Raw genomic sequence first — 13,533 nt, forward strand, 5'->3', positions numbered from 1 at the left:
TTATTTCCATAATAGCTGTACCATTTTATGTCCCCACTAACAATGTACAAGGGCACCCTTTTCTCCACACCCTTCCAAATGCTTGTTGTCCCTTTTCTTTTTTCATAATAGCCATCCTGACGGGTGTGAGGTGATAACTCATTGTGGTTTTGATTTGCATTTCCCTGATGGTTAGTGATGTTGAGCATCTTTCATATACTTGTTGGCCATTTGTATGTAGTCTTCGGAAAAATATCTATTCAGGTCCTTTACCCATTTTTTTAAAAATTAATTAATTTATTTATTTATGGCTGTGTTGGGTCTTCATTTCTGTGCGAGGGCTTTCCCCAGTTGCAGCGAGTGGGGGCCACTCTTCATCATGGTGCGCGGGCCTCTCACTATCGTGGCCTCTCCCGTTGCGGAGCACAGGCTCCAGACGCGCAGGCTCAGTAGTTGTGGCTCACGGGCCCAGTCGCTCTGCAGCACATGGGATCCTCCCAGACCAGGGCCCGAACCCGTGCCCCCTGCATTGGCAGGCAGACTCTCAACCACTGCGCCACCAGGGAAGCCCTACCCATTTTTAATAGTGTTATTTGGGTTATTTTGTTTTTGTTTTTGTTTTGCTATTAAGTTGTATGAGTTCCTTATATATTTTGTATAGTAACTCTCTATTAGATATATGGCTTGTAAATATTTTCTCCCATTCCATAGCTTGCCTTTTCATTTTATTTATGGTTTCTTTTGTTGTGTAGAAGCTGTTTAGTTTGATGTAGTCCTACTTGTTTGTTTTTGCTTTTGTTACCTGTGCTTTTGGTGTCAGATATGTGAAATCAAAGACCATCGTCAAGGAGGATTTTTCTCTATGTTTTCTTCTGGGAATTTTATAGTCTCAGGTCTTAAATTTGTCTTTAATCCATTTTGAGTTAATTTTTTGTGTATAGTCAAAGAGAAGGCTCCAATTTCATTTTTCTGTGTGTGGATATTCAGTTTTCACAGCACCGCTTATTAAAGAGACTATACTTTCCCCATGGTGTATTCTTGGCACTCTTGTCAAGGATTAATTGACTATATAAGTGTGGACTTATTTCTAGGCTCTCTATTCTCTTTCATTTTTCTATATATCTATTTTTATCCTAGTACCGCACTGTTTTGATTACTGTAGTTCTGTAGTTAGTTTGAAATCCAGAAGTGTGATGCCTCCAACTCTGTTCTTCTTTCTCAGAATTGCTGTGGTTATTTGGGGCCTTTTGTGGTTCCCTATAAATATTAGGATTATTTTTTCAATTTCTGGGAAAATGGCTTTAGAATTTTGATATGGCCTGCATTGAATCTGTAGATTGCTTTGATTAGGATGGACATTTTAACAGTATTCTTCATATCTGTGAACATGGGATTGGGATTTTTCCATTTAGTTGTGTCTTCTTCAGTTTCTTTCATCAATGTTTATATTTTTCAGTGCACAGATCTTTTATTCCTCCTTGGTAAAATTTATTTCTAAGTACTTTTTTTTTTTTTAATTTTATTTATTTATTTATTTATGGCTGTGTTGGGTCTTTGTTTCTGTGCGAGGGCTTTCTCTAGTTGCGGCAAGTGGGGGCCACTCTTCATTGCGATGCGCAGGCCTCTCACTATCGCGGCCTCTCTTGTTGCGGAGCACAGGCTTCAGACGCGCAGGCTCAGTAGTTGTGGCTCACAGAACTGACCGCTTCGCGGCATGTGGGATCCTCCCAGACCAGGGCTCGAACCCGTGTCCCCTGCATTAGCAGGCAGATTCTCAACCACTGCACTACCAGGTAAGCCCTCTAAGTACTTTTAAAAATTCCTTTTCTGATAGTTTGTTAGTGTATATAAATGCAGTTGATGTTTGTATGTTGATTTTTGTATACTGCAATTTAACTGAATTTTTTTGTGAAATCTTTAGGGTTTTCTGTGTATAAAATCACATTACCTGCATACAGAGACTTTTATTTTAAAATAAAAGTCTGTTTAACTTTTTCCTTTCCAATTTGGATGGCTTTTATTTATTTTTCTTGCCTGATTTCTCTGGCTAGTACTCTCAGTGATATGTTGAATTGGAGTGGGCATCCTTGACTTGTTCCTGATCTTTCAGGTTTTCACTATTTAGTGTGATGTTAGCTGTGGATTTGACATATATGGTCTTTATTATGTGGAGGTGCATTCCTCACATTGCTTCTATACTTAGTTTATTGAACGTTTTGATCATGAAAGCATGCTGAATTTTCATCAGATGCTTTTCCTTTTATCAATTGAGATGATTATATGTTTTTTGCCCATCTTTCTGTTAATGTGGTGCCTAAGTTTCATTTATTTGCGTATGTCAAACTATTCTTGCATCTCAGCATTGAATCCTACTTGATCCTGGTGTATGATCCTTTTAATGTGCTCTTAAATTCAGTTTGTTAGTATTTTGTTGAGGATTTTTGCATCTGTGTTTATCAGGGATGCTGGGCTGTAATTTTCTTTTCTTGTAGTGTCCTTATTTGCCTTTGGTATGAGGGTAATGCTAGCCTTGTAAAATGTGTTTGGAATTGTTTCCTCTTCTTCAATTGTATGGAAGAGTTTGAAAAGGATTGGCATTTATTCTTCTCTGATTGTTTGGTAGAATTCACTCCTGAAGCCATCTGGTCCTGGAATTTCCTTTGTTCAAGGGTTTTGATTACTGCTTCAATCTCCTTACTAGTAATTACTTTGTTCAGATTTTGTATTTCTTTGTGATTCAGTCTTGGTAGATTTTATGTTTCTAGGAATTATTTCTCTCTTCTAGGTTGTCCAATTTGTTGGCATATAATTATTCATAGTAGTCTCTTATGATCCTTTGTATATCTGTGGTATCAGTTGTAATGTCTCCTCTTTGATTTATAATTTTATTTATTTGTGTCCCCTCTGTTTTTTTCTTTGTTAGTCTAGCAAAAGGTTTGTCAGTTTTATCTTTTCAAGAAAAAACAGCTCTCAGTTTTGTTGTTCTTTTCTATTGTTTTTCTGCTCTCTATTTATTTCTTTTCTAATCTTCATTATTTCCCTTCTTCTGCTTTGGGCTTAGTTTGTTCTTCTTTTTCTAGTAACTTGAGTATAAAGTTAGGTTGTTTACTTGAGATTTTTTTCCCCTGATGTAGACATTTATCACTATAAACTTTCCTCTTAGAACTGCTTTGCTGCCTTCCATAAGTTTTAGTGTGTTGTGTTTCATTGTTGTTTGTCTCAAGATGCTTTTTGGTTCCCCTTTTGTTTCCTTTCTTGACCCATTTGTTGTTCAAGAGTGTGTTGTTTAATTTCCACATATTTGTGAATTTTTCAGCTTTTCTCGTATCATTGATTCTTAGTTTCATAACATTGTGCTCAGAAGAGATACTTGATATGATTTCAGTCTTCTTAAACTTGCTAAAACGTGTTTTGTCGCCCAACATATGACCTATCCTGGGGATTGTTCTATGTACACCTGAGAAGAACATGTGTTCTGCTGCTGTTATATGGAATGTTCTGTGTATGTGTGTTAGGGCCATTTCGTCTATAATGTTTTTCAAAACTGCTGTTTCCTTATTAATCTTTTTGTCTGGATGATATATCCATTGTTGAAAGTGAGGTATTGAAGCCCCCTACTATTACTGTATTGCTGCCTATTTCTCCCTTTAGTTCTGTTAATACTAGCTTTATGTATTTAGGTGCTCCAGTGTTGAGTGCATGTATATTTACAATTATTATATCCTGTTGATAAGTAGACCTCTTTATCATTTACAGTGACCTTTTTGTCTCCCATGATAGATTGTGACTGAAAGTCCATTTTGTCTGATATGAGTATAGTTGCTTCAACTGTCTTTTGGTTACCATTTGCATGGACTATCTTTTACCATCCCTTCACTTTCAGCCTATGTGTCTTTAGGGTCTTTCATTTTGTGGTTACCATGAAGCTTACACAAAACATCTTATAGTTATAACGGTCTATTTTAAGCTGATAACTACTTAACTTTAATTGCATACAAAATCACTCTACACTCTACTTCTCCCTCCCCCATTTCATTCTTTTGATATCACACTTTACATTTTTCAATATTGTTTATCCATTAACAAATTATAGTAGTTGTAGTTATTTTTAATACATTTGTCTTTTAACTTTGAAACTATAGTTAAAAGGGATTTATGTACTACCATTACAGTGTTAGAGTATTCTGAATACTCTATTCAGAATATAAAAAGTGATTTTTATATTTTTATTTTTCATGTTGTTACTTAGCATCCTTTCATTTCAACTTGAAAAACTCCATTTATTATTTCTTATAAGGCAGACCTAGTGGTGATAAACTTCCTCAGCTTCTGTTTGTCTGGCAATGATGGAATATTTCTTATTACTAGCAATGTTCATTATGTTAAACATTTATTAAGCATCTATTATATGCCATACACCATGGTAGTTGTGGATTTGCTCAACTATGTCTCTGTCACATGTATAAATGAACTCCTTTTAAAGAACAAATGATTTGAAATATATTTTCTTTCCTTGGCAGCTTTTAATTTTTTTGGTGTACATTTGTCAGGTTTTAGTGGTGAATTTTGAGACTTGGCCTTTCATTTAAAGCACATTACTTGTTCAGAGGGCTTATAATTAGCTTGGGATTCCTGAATCCAACTGTTGTATTTTGTATCATTGAACACTGATGTGATTGTAAAAATAAAGATGAGTGATGCTATCGTTTTTTCAAGTACAGGTTTTATTTATTTCTGCCTATCATGGAGTGCCTATCATGGAATCTGGCCCCTTTTTATTGATCAATAAATTTTATTTCCCAATAAACATGTGGTATTTCAAGAGTTTTACTTTCAGCAAGCTGTAATACAGTAAGAAATTGTGAACCAGAATGAAATTTTGGAAGACTTGATCAATGTTTTGTGCTTAAAGGAAAGAATGCCTGGAACCATCTATACCAGTATTTGCTTTGCACTGTTCAATTAATTTCTTTAGAAAAGATATATTTGCAATGTGTTTCATTACTAGTCACATTAAATTATCAAATGTGTCAATTCCTCCTCAAAGTAATGACTTAGCTTGAGAATCCTTCACTGTGTACTATGCATATATTTGAATTTCCAAAACAGAAAATGACTTCAGCTTAGACATTGTGTCTGGTGAATGGAGATTTCTGAAAACTGTGGGTCATTGATTTGTCCCTGAGCCAAACTTCCTGGTCCAGATTCCCTCCAAAAAAAAAAAAAAAAAGTCTCTTCAAAGTCAACCAGATAATTTTGCCCTTCGCCATTGAAAAGCAGGATTGGATTTGCTCTCTCTGTTTTGAAGAGCCAAAGCAGGGTGAGTGTCATTTCCCATCAGGTATGATTTGTGAAATGAACCCTTACATGAAAGGTTGGCATAATGTTACTGTTCTAATTGTCTGCCATTAGTTTAATTCAGCTGGTTTGGGCTTGTATATAGCAAATACTTTTTCTATCCTTTGGTTAAATATTGCCTCTTAATATTTCTTAAAGAATCTTCTTCTGGCAAGATTATGAATATATCTTGAGAGCCCTATCATCCATAGTTTACACTGAACTTTTGTTTGCCTACTGCTTTTTCTCAATTCCTTAACTAGCCTACTCAGTTCATGTGGTGGAGATGGAGTTGATTCCTTCCCTTTAGTTGCCAGTGTTGTCCTATTAGCCAGATACAGCCCACAGGAGGGTCTCGTACCCCTGGTCATAGGAATTTGTTCAGGGATAAACATGTGGCTCAAGCTGGAATACCTACCATCATTTCTGGAAAAGATCTTTTATTTTCCCTGTGAAAGTGAGCTTGGGACCACCTGTGGACAGCTTACTATCCAATGGAGAGAGAAAAACTGAGAATGAAGCCTGGACAAGAAGGAGATAGAGCCTTGATTATATTTTAACTGCTACATTCCATACCACAATAAGATCCACTTGGGGTTAGAGTAATATGATTTAGGAACCTCCACTTTTTTTTCTTTAGGCTGATTTGAATGAGTTCTGACTGCTGTAACCAAAGGGGTCCTGACAAATGTGTCTCTTTAGGCTTGTGCCATAACTACTTTGTGCCTCTGTATATATGACTACATCTCCACTCAGCCTGCCCTCTCAAGTGACCAGCACAGCAAATCCTGTACTCAATAACCATTAGCATCCTACTGTAGCAGAGAAGAACAAACCTGACTCCATATTGGATCTATTTATTTAGCTCTAACCCTTGTGCTCTGTCGCCTGTGCTTAGTCATGCTGGCTCTGCCCTTTTGCAGAAGAATGTTGCCTACAGCCTATAACGTACATGGCAGCCCATTCTCAAGGCTCTGCCCTTTAAACGTATAACATTTATTCCATTACTGTAGAGACAGAAAGTTTCAGAACAGAGAACAACCTTTGTCTTGTTGGAGGTTTAGAGGAATATTTTGACCAGACCTAAGAGAACAGCAGCAAGAACAAAGAATTCTGGCACCAAAAGTTTGTAACAACCTGCCACACCCCCTTCCCTTTTAGTACAAAACAAGTTTGGACTCTACTTTGGGTAAGATGGTTCTTTGGGACACTAGTCCGCCATCTTCTTGGTCTGCTGGTTTTCTGAATAAAGTCAATGTTCCTTGCCCCAACACCTCATCTCTCGATATTTTGGCCCATCATGTAGTTAGCAGTACGAGCTTGGACTTGGTAACACTACCTTGTACCTCAGGCCTTACAGGCTTTGCCAGGCACCTGACTTGGTAATTTCTCATAGTCTTTTAGATAAACATGTGAATGGCTTACTAGTTTCTGAAAATATTTACATCTTATAGGAGAACTCAGTATTCTGAGTACAATACATTATTTTAACATGTCAGAAGGATTAAATTAAGTTTGAAAACACAAGATTGTTTTTAAAACAAACGGTGTTATATGAATGTTCCTGCACTTGAATTAAAAAAAGAAAAACTGCATTCACTTACTTAAAAATATCTTTTGTATACTTCCTACAAGCTAGGCATGGTGCAAGGAACTAGGATACAGTAGTGAGCAAGCAAACCTAGTTTCAGGCCTCATGGAGAATATTCATTTTCTATCAGGAAAGATTAACATGAATCAAATAAAAATACAAATAAATATATAATCAAATCTATCATGAGTGCTAGTTTGGGGGTATATATAACAGGGGATTGTTGGTTCTGGGGTTCAGCCACCTGAATCCTAGAAAAAGTGATAACAGAGTATGAATTTGAAGGTTGAATAGGAGTTAAGTAGAAGAAAACATAAGAGTGGAGGTAGCATCCAGGAAAAAGCAATGTATTTTCAGGAGAGAGTAGCTTTTTTGTAGATTCTCAAGTGAAAAGATACATGATTTCTTTGAAGCGCTGGAACAAGGGAGACTGGCAGCAGATGAGACTGAAGAGGTAGACGAGGGACCAGATCAAGCCAGGCCTTTCAAGTCTTAGTGATGGTGGCTGTCTTTCCCTTTCAAGCAATGGTAAGCCATCTAAGGATTTGAGCGCACAGAGTGACACAATTAGATTTATGTTTTAAAAGTTAAGCTATCACTGTAACTTAGTGATTCTTAAGTCTGGCTCATGTTAGAATCATTTTGGTTGGGGGTGGGTGGAGCTGAAAACAAAATTACCATTACTCCTATCCCATTTCAATAGAATCAAAATCTCTAGGGTGGGCTCCTAGCTCTGGTTATTTTAAAAGCTCCCTTCAGATGATGCTTACATAAATCTAGACTGGAGGATTACATATGTAAATAAACCATATAGGAGATGTGGCTTAATAAGAGTACCTATGCTAGAGAGGCATTTGAAACTGGCTTCTCAGTGTGACTCACAGTGACTGTGGCCAAACCTAATATTATCATGAATCGCATTAATAGAAGTGTTCTTCCTAAATGTGAGACGGAGTTGTTCCCCTGTGCCCAAATTAGCACACCTGCAAAGTTTGTTCACCTCTCAGCACCAAATTTTAAGAAGAAATTAGCCAAACTGAACCATTCCTAGAAGAAACCAAACCAGATGTTACAAGGAATCTAAACTATAATGAGAATAAATGATCCACTGGTACCAGATGTGGGTTTTTTTCTTTTTTAAAATTTTTTGGAAAAATATAAATTTTTAAAATTTTTATACAATTTTTCAAGGTCACTTTCCACTTACAGTTATTACAAAATATTGTCTGTGTTCCCCACGTTGTACAATACATCCTTCAGCCTATTGTATACCCAATATTTTGTGCCTCCCGATTCCCCCACCCCTATATTGCTCCTCCCCCCAACAAGTAACCATTAGTTCTCTGTATCTGTGAGTCGGTTTCTATTTTGTTATATTCACTAGCTTGTTGTATTTTTTAGATTCTACATATAAATTATATCATACAATATTTGTCTTTCTCTGTCTGACTTATTTCACAAAGCATAATGCCCTCCTCCAAGTCCACCCATGTTGGTGCAAATGGCAAAATTTTGTTCTTTTTTATGGCTGAGTAGTGGTCAATTGTGTGTGTGTGTCTATATATCACATCTTCTTCATCCATTCATCTGTTGGTGGACGTTTAGGTTGCTTTCATATCTTTGCAATTTTAAATAATGTTGCTATGAACATTGGAGTGCATGTATCTTTTCAAATTAGTGGTTTTGGTTTTTTTGTTTGTATACCCAGGAGTGGAATTGCTGGTTCATATGGTAGTTCTATTTTTAGTTTTTTGAGAAACCTCCATACTGTTTTCCACAGTGGGCACACCAATTTGCATTTCCACCAACAGTGTACAAGGGTTCCCTTTTCTCCACATCCTTGCCAACATTTGTTATTTGCTTTTTGGGTTTTTTTGATGATAACCATTGTGACAGGTGTGAAGTGATATCTCATTGTAGTTTTGATTTGCATTTCTCTGATAGTTAGTGATCTTGAGAATCTCTTCATGTGCCTGTTGGCCATCTGTATGTATTCTTTGGAAAAATGTCTATTCAGTTCTTCTGCCCTTTTTAAAAGTCGGTTGTTGGGGTTTTTTGTTATTGAGTTGTATGAGCTGTTCATATATGTTGGATATTAATCCCTTATTAGTCATATCATTTGCAAATATTTTCTCCCATTCAGTAGGTTATCTTTTCATTTTGTTGATGGTTTCCTTTGCTCTGCAAAAGCTTTTCAAATAAGTTGCAGGATACAAAATTAATATACAGGAATCTGTTGCATTTCTAAACACTAACAATGAACCGTAAGAACTAGAAATTAAGGAAACAATCCCATTTACCATCACATCGAAAAGAATAAAATACCTAAGAATAAACCTACCCAAGGAGGCAAAAGACCTGTACTCTGAAAACTGTAACACACTAATGAAAGAAATTGAAGATGACATAAACAGATGGAAAGATATACCATGTCCTTGGATTGGAAGAATCAATATTGTTAAAATGACCATACTACCCAAGGCAATCTACAGATTCAATGCAATCCCTATTAAAATACCAATGGCATTTTTCATAGAACTAGAACAAATAATTTTAAAAGTTATATGGAAACACAAAAATCCCCAAATAGCCTAAGTGATCTTGAGAGAGAAGAACAGATCTGGAGGAATCAGGCTCCCTGACTTCAGAGTATATTACAAAGCTATAGTCATCAAAACAGTATGGTACTGGCACAAAAAGAGGCATTATAGATCAATGGAACAGGATAGAAAGCCCAGAAATAAACCCACACACTTATGGCCAATTATTCTATGACAAAGGATGCAAGAACATACAGTGGAGAAAAGACAGTCTCTTCAATAAGTGGTACTGGGAAAACTGGACAGTTACATGTAAAAGAATGATATTAGAACATTGTCTAACACAATACACAAAATTAAACTCAAAATGGATTAAAGACCTAAATGTAAGACTGGACACTAAAAAAACTCCTAGAGGAAAACAAAGGCAGAACACTCTTTGACATAAGTTGCAGCAATATTTTTTTGGATCCGTCTCCTAAAGTAATGGTTGTGTTTAAATTGTAATCAAAGTAACTCTTTAAAAAAGGATGATTAAGCGTCCCTGTTTTCAAATAAGTCAAAAGGTTTTATTTATTCAAAGCTTAAATATGAGGGCCAAGTACTTACTCATCCTAGATATTGGCAAAAAGGCAGGAGATGATGCAGACAAAAACCCATGTCTCTGTGGAGTTTATATGCTACTTTAAAATGAAGTTTTCTCTTTCATGCAATCCTTATGATCAGAATTTCTAACTGACCTTTATGATCAGCAGCTGTAGCATCTGAATGTGCTACAGGGAGATATACTTCAGTTGTTAGTTTTAGAACATTAGAAGTAGAAATTTCTGAAAAGCAGAGAGATCAACATCTATAAAAGAATTCCAGCCAGAGTGGCCATTGTAGAGAGGATTCAGAATCTAATGGTGAGGATTAAAAGGTATAGGAGGAAGGAGACCAGTCTAGTGATCTAGTGTAGTCTAGAGTCCTTTACAAAACTGAAAACCAAATAGATAGTATTAAATAACAGCAGTACCGATATAGTCTGAGCACTTACGGTGTGCCATACACTTTACTGAGTGGTTTATTATGTGTTGTCTCAGATAAGACTGATAATACTCATTATACAGATGAAGAAAGTGAAACAGTGTCAAGCTGTAACTTTTTAAATACATGGGTCCTACAAATATCAATATAAAATGAAAGTATGTCGAAGATTTTATTTGACTCATTAACTATGAGGGAATCAGTATAATCGTAAGACTGATTCTGAGACCATTTAAAGAGCTCCTTGTTCATAGGTACATTAATAAAGAATGTTAACACAAGATTGCTAGACTAGATACAAAACCAGTGAATGTCCTATAGAGCAATAAACTATAACATTTGGGATTATATTTTATTTTTTCAGCACTTTATCAATGATTTATTTTTTCTTTTTTTTTAAATTTTTATTTTATATTGGAGTATAACTGATTACAGTGTTGTGTTAGTTTCAGATGTACAGCAAAGTGATTCACTTATACATATGTGTGTGTGTGTGTATATATATATATATATATATTCTTTTTCAAATTCTTTTTCCATTTAGGTTATTACAGAATATTGAGCAGAGTTCCCTGTGCTATACAGTAGGTCCTTGTTGGTTATCTCTTTTAAATATAGTAGTGTGTGTATGTCAATCCTGAGAAATACTGTGTATCTTTAACAGGCAAAACTCTCCAAGGTAACTTGTAACTTTACTATATTTGGGATCTTTATTCAGTTGTCAACAGTGAATCAAACAAACCACATTTCCCTTAAAAAATTCTTGAGAGAGCATGTTAAACAATTACCACACATGACTTTGACAGAATGTGACTACCTTTTGGTCTGATTTTCAAGTTTTGGATAATTTTTCTTAACATTAGAAGACGTAAGTAACTTTTTAGGATTTTCCAGCTAGTAGTAATGAATTGAGTCTCATGCGGCGGTATCCCTCTTCAGATATCCATACTGAAATGAGCCATGTAGCTAGTTTTTGGAGAGACATCAAAGCAGTGTCCTTTGGATTACATCACCATTTTTCTGCCTTTATATAAAATCTGACCTTGTTTTTCCAGTTGTTTTACGTTTGGGGTTTTGTTTTGTTTTGTTTTGCTGTTTTTTTTTTTGTTTACCAAAGCATTTATAAACCACTTAAAATTAAGAACTACCCCTCCTCTTTGTTTTCCCAAAAGAAGCTGGGCACCCCGACATGATTAATAAGTAGTGTGTGGTTCATTAACCACTTGCTATGATTGCCTCTGAAACGAAGGCTCTGGAAACCCAGACAGAAATCTGATTCTTTAGAATTTGTAGCCACTGTTTCCTCAGTAAGACTTCTTCCTTGACCTACAGGATTTTTATTTTGTAGTTGTTGCTGTTAATGTAGGACATTGCAGTTGCCAAACATGGGAATTGCAATTGTTAATGGTCTTCTATTTTTAGAATGGTAATCTTGAGCTCTTAAGGTTTGGCAGAAGCTCCAGTTCTCTGCAAATGGCACTTTGTTCAGCCTCATGTAACTGACTGCAGATTTGGTCTGACTGTTTACCTTGCTGGTGAGTTAATCTTGAGGAAAGACTTCAGTGTTAGGTGTAGTGAATAAATGAAAAATAGCTGTGTGGTTGGCTAATGTTCCAATAAAGAATTAGGACACCTGTCTATGTTTAAGGGGATAGGCCCCTATTGTGTAAAGATAACTTGGCAGAAAACTTAATTAGCCAATCAGATAGTTGATTCTAGGAACTCAGACTAGATGTGAGAGTAGAGTTTTGCTTTTTGGTGAGAGAAAGGGTCTGGTTTTTGCTTGATTCAATAAAAGGAAAAGTAAACCAAAATTTATTTATAGGCACTATAATAAGCACTTTGCATGGATTATCTCACCAAATTCTGTGAGGTGGATTCTGTTATTGCCCCCATTTTACAGATGAGGAAACTGAGGTCCAGAGAGGTCAAGCGAACTAATCAGAATTCACAGCCAGTAAGAGACAGAGCTAAGATTAGACCCAGGCCATCTGATTATAAGCCTTCTCTTGTGCAGGTTAGATGATATGGCCTTTCCCAAATGATGCTGGGAAAGAGAAAGCACATGGAAAATTCACCCAAATCCTGCTTTCTAGCATCAGTTCTAACATTAAGAGTCTTTGCACCTCTGAACAAGTCATCTCATCTGTGTGGACCTCCATTTCCCCGTGTAAAATGAAGGGTTGAAACAATTTGGATTGGATGGTCTCTGGGGTTCCCTCCTCCTCTAAAGTTCTTTGATTCTATAACGGTGTCCTGACCTTAGAGGTGCCCATGCTCCCTTCCCCACAGACAGATAGACACACTGCTTCCCAAGGCAAAAATTGAATCCTCCTGAAAGTACCCATTGCAGTTTGATGCTAAACTCCGGATCCTACCAAATCTATTATTTACAGCAGTCCCTCAGGAACACACAGTACTTTTAAACTCTGGCAAGCCAGTTCTTTAAAATAAGTTGCTAGCGGGATATGATTTTGGAAGTAAAATATTAATACCCCCCAAACAGAAAAGAATAAAACTCAAAATAAATGAGGCTTTCTCTTTAAATCATCGTTTTCTACAATGTTACCTTGACAACTTAGCTTTGGCTCTTTAGAGAGGGGGTTTTCAGTGTAGGAGAAGAGGGGTGTCCTCTTTGTATCTTTAGAAATTTCCTCCGCGTTTTATGGAAAGAGGAAATCTCAAAGGTAGACTACACGATCCAGCAGAAATGTACACGGGACATCTTGATGGAGGGTCATTCAGAAATAATCGCAGGTGCAGAGAATTAGGACACATTCTGATTAAAGGTACCTTCTTTTCTCCTTTCTGTTTCCTGTAACCACAACACACATTGCAACAGCCTGCAAAATGTTACATTTGGGGACCAGCGCGGTTAGAGAGCGGAGAGCCACAAAAGTGCCTGAAAAAATAATTGCATTATTTTTAGTGGCAGCAGTAAGAGATGCACACATCAGGTTGAGGGGACAACTCAGAAGTACTGAACCAATCTGGAAATGCTAAAAATATTGTTCCCCCTCCAGCAATTGAACCTTTGAGCAAAGACAGAGGCACCGGCAG

The sequence above is a fragment of the Balaenoptera ricei genome, chromosome 3 (genome assembly GCF_028023285.1).
Source record: "Balaenoptera ricei isolate mBalRic1 chromosome 3, mBalRic1.hap2, whole genome shotgun sequence".
Lineage (NCBI taxonomy): Eukaryota > Metazoa > Chordata > Mammalia > Artiodactyla > Balaenopteridae > Balaenoptera > Balaenoptera ricei.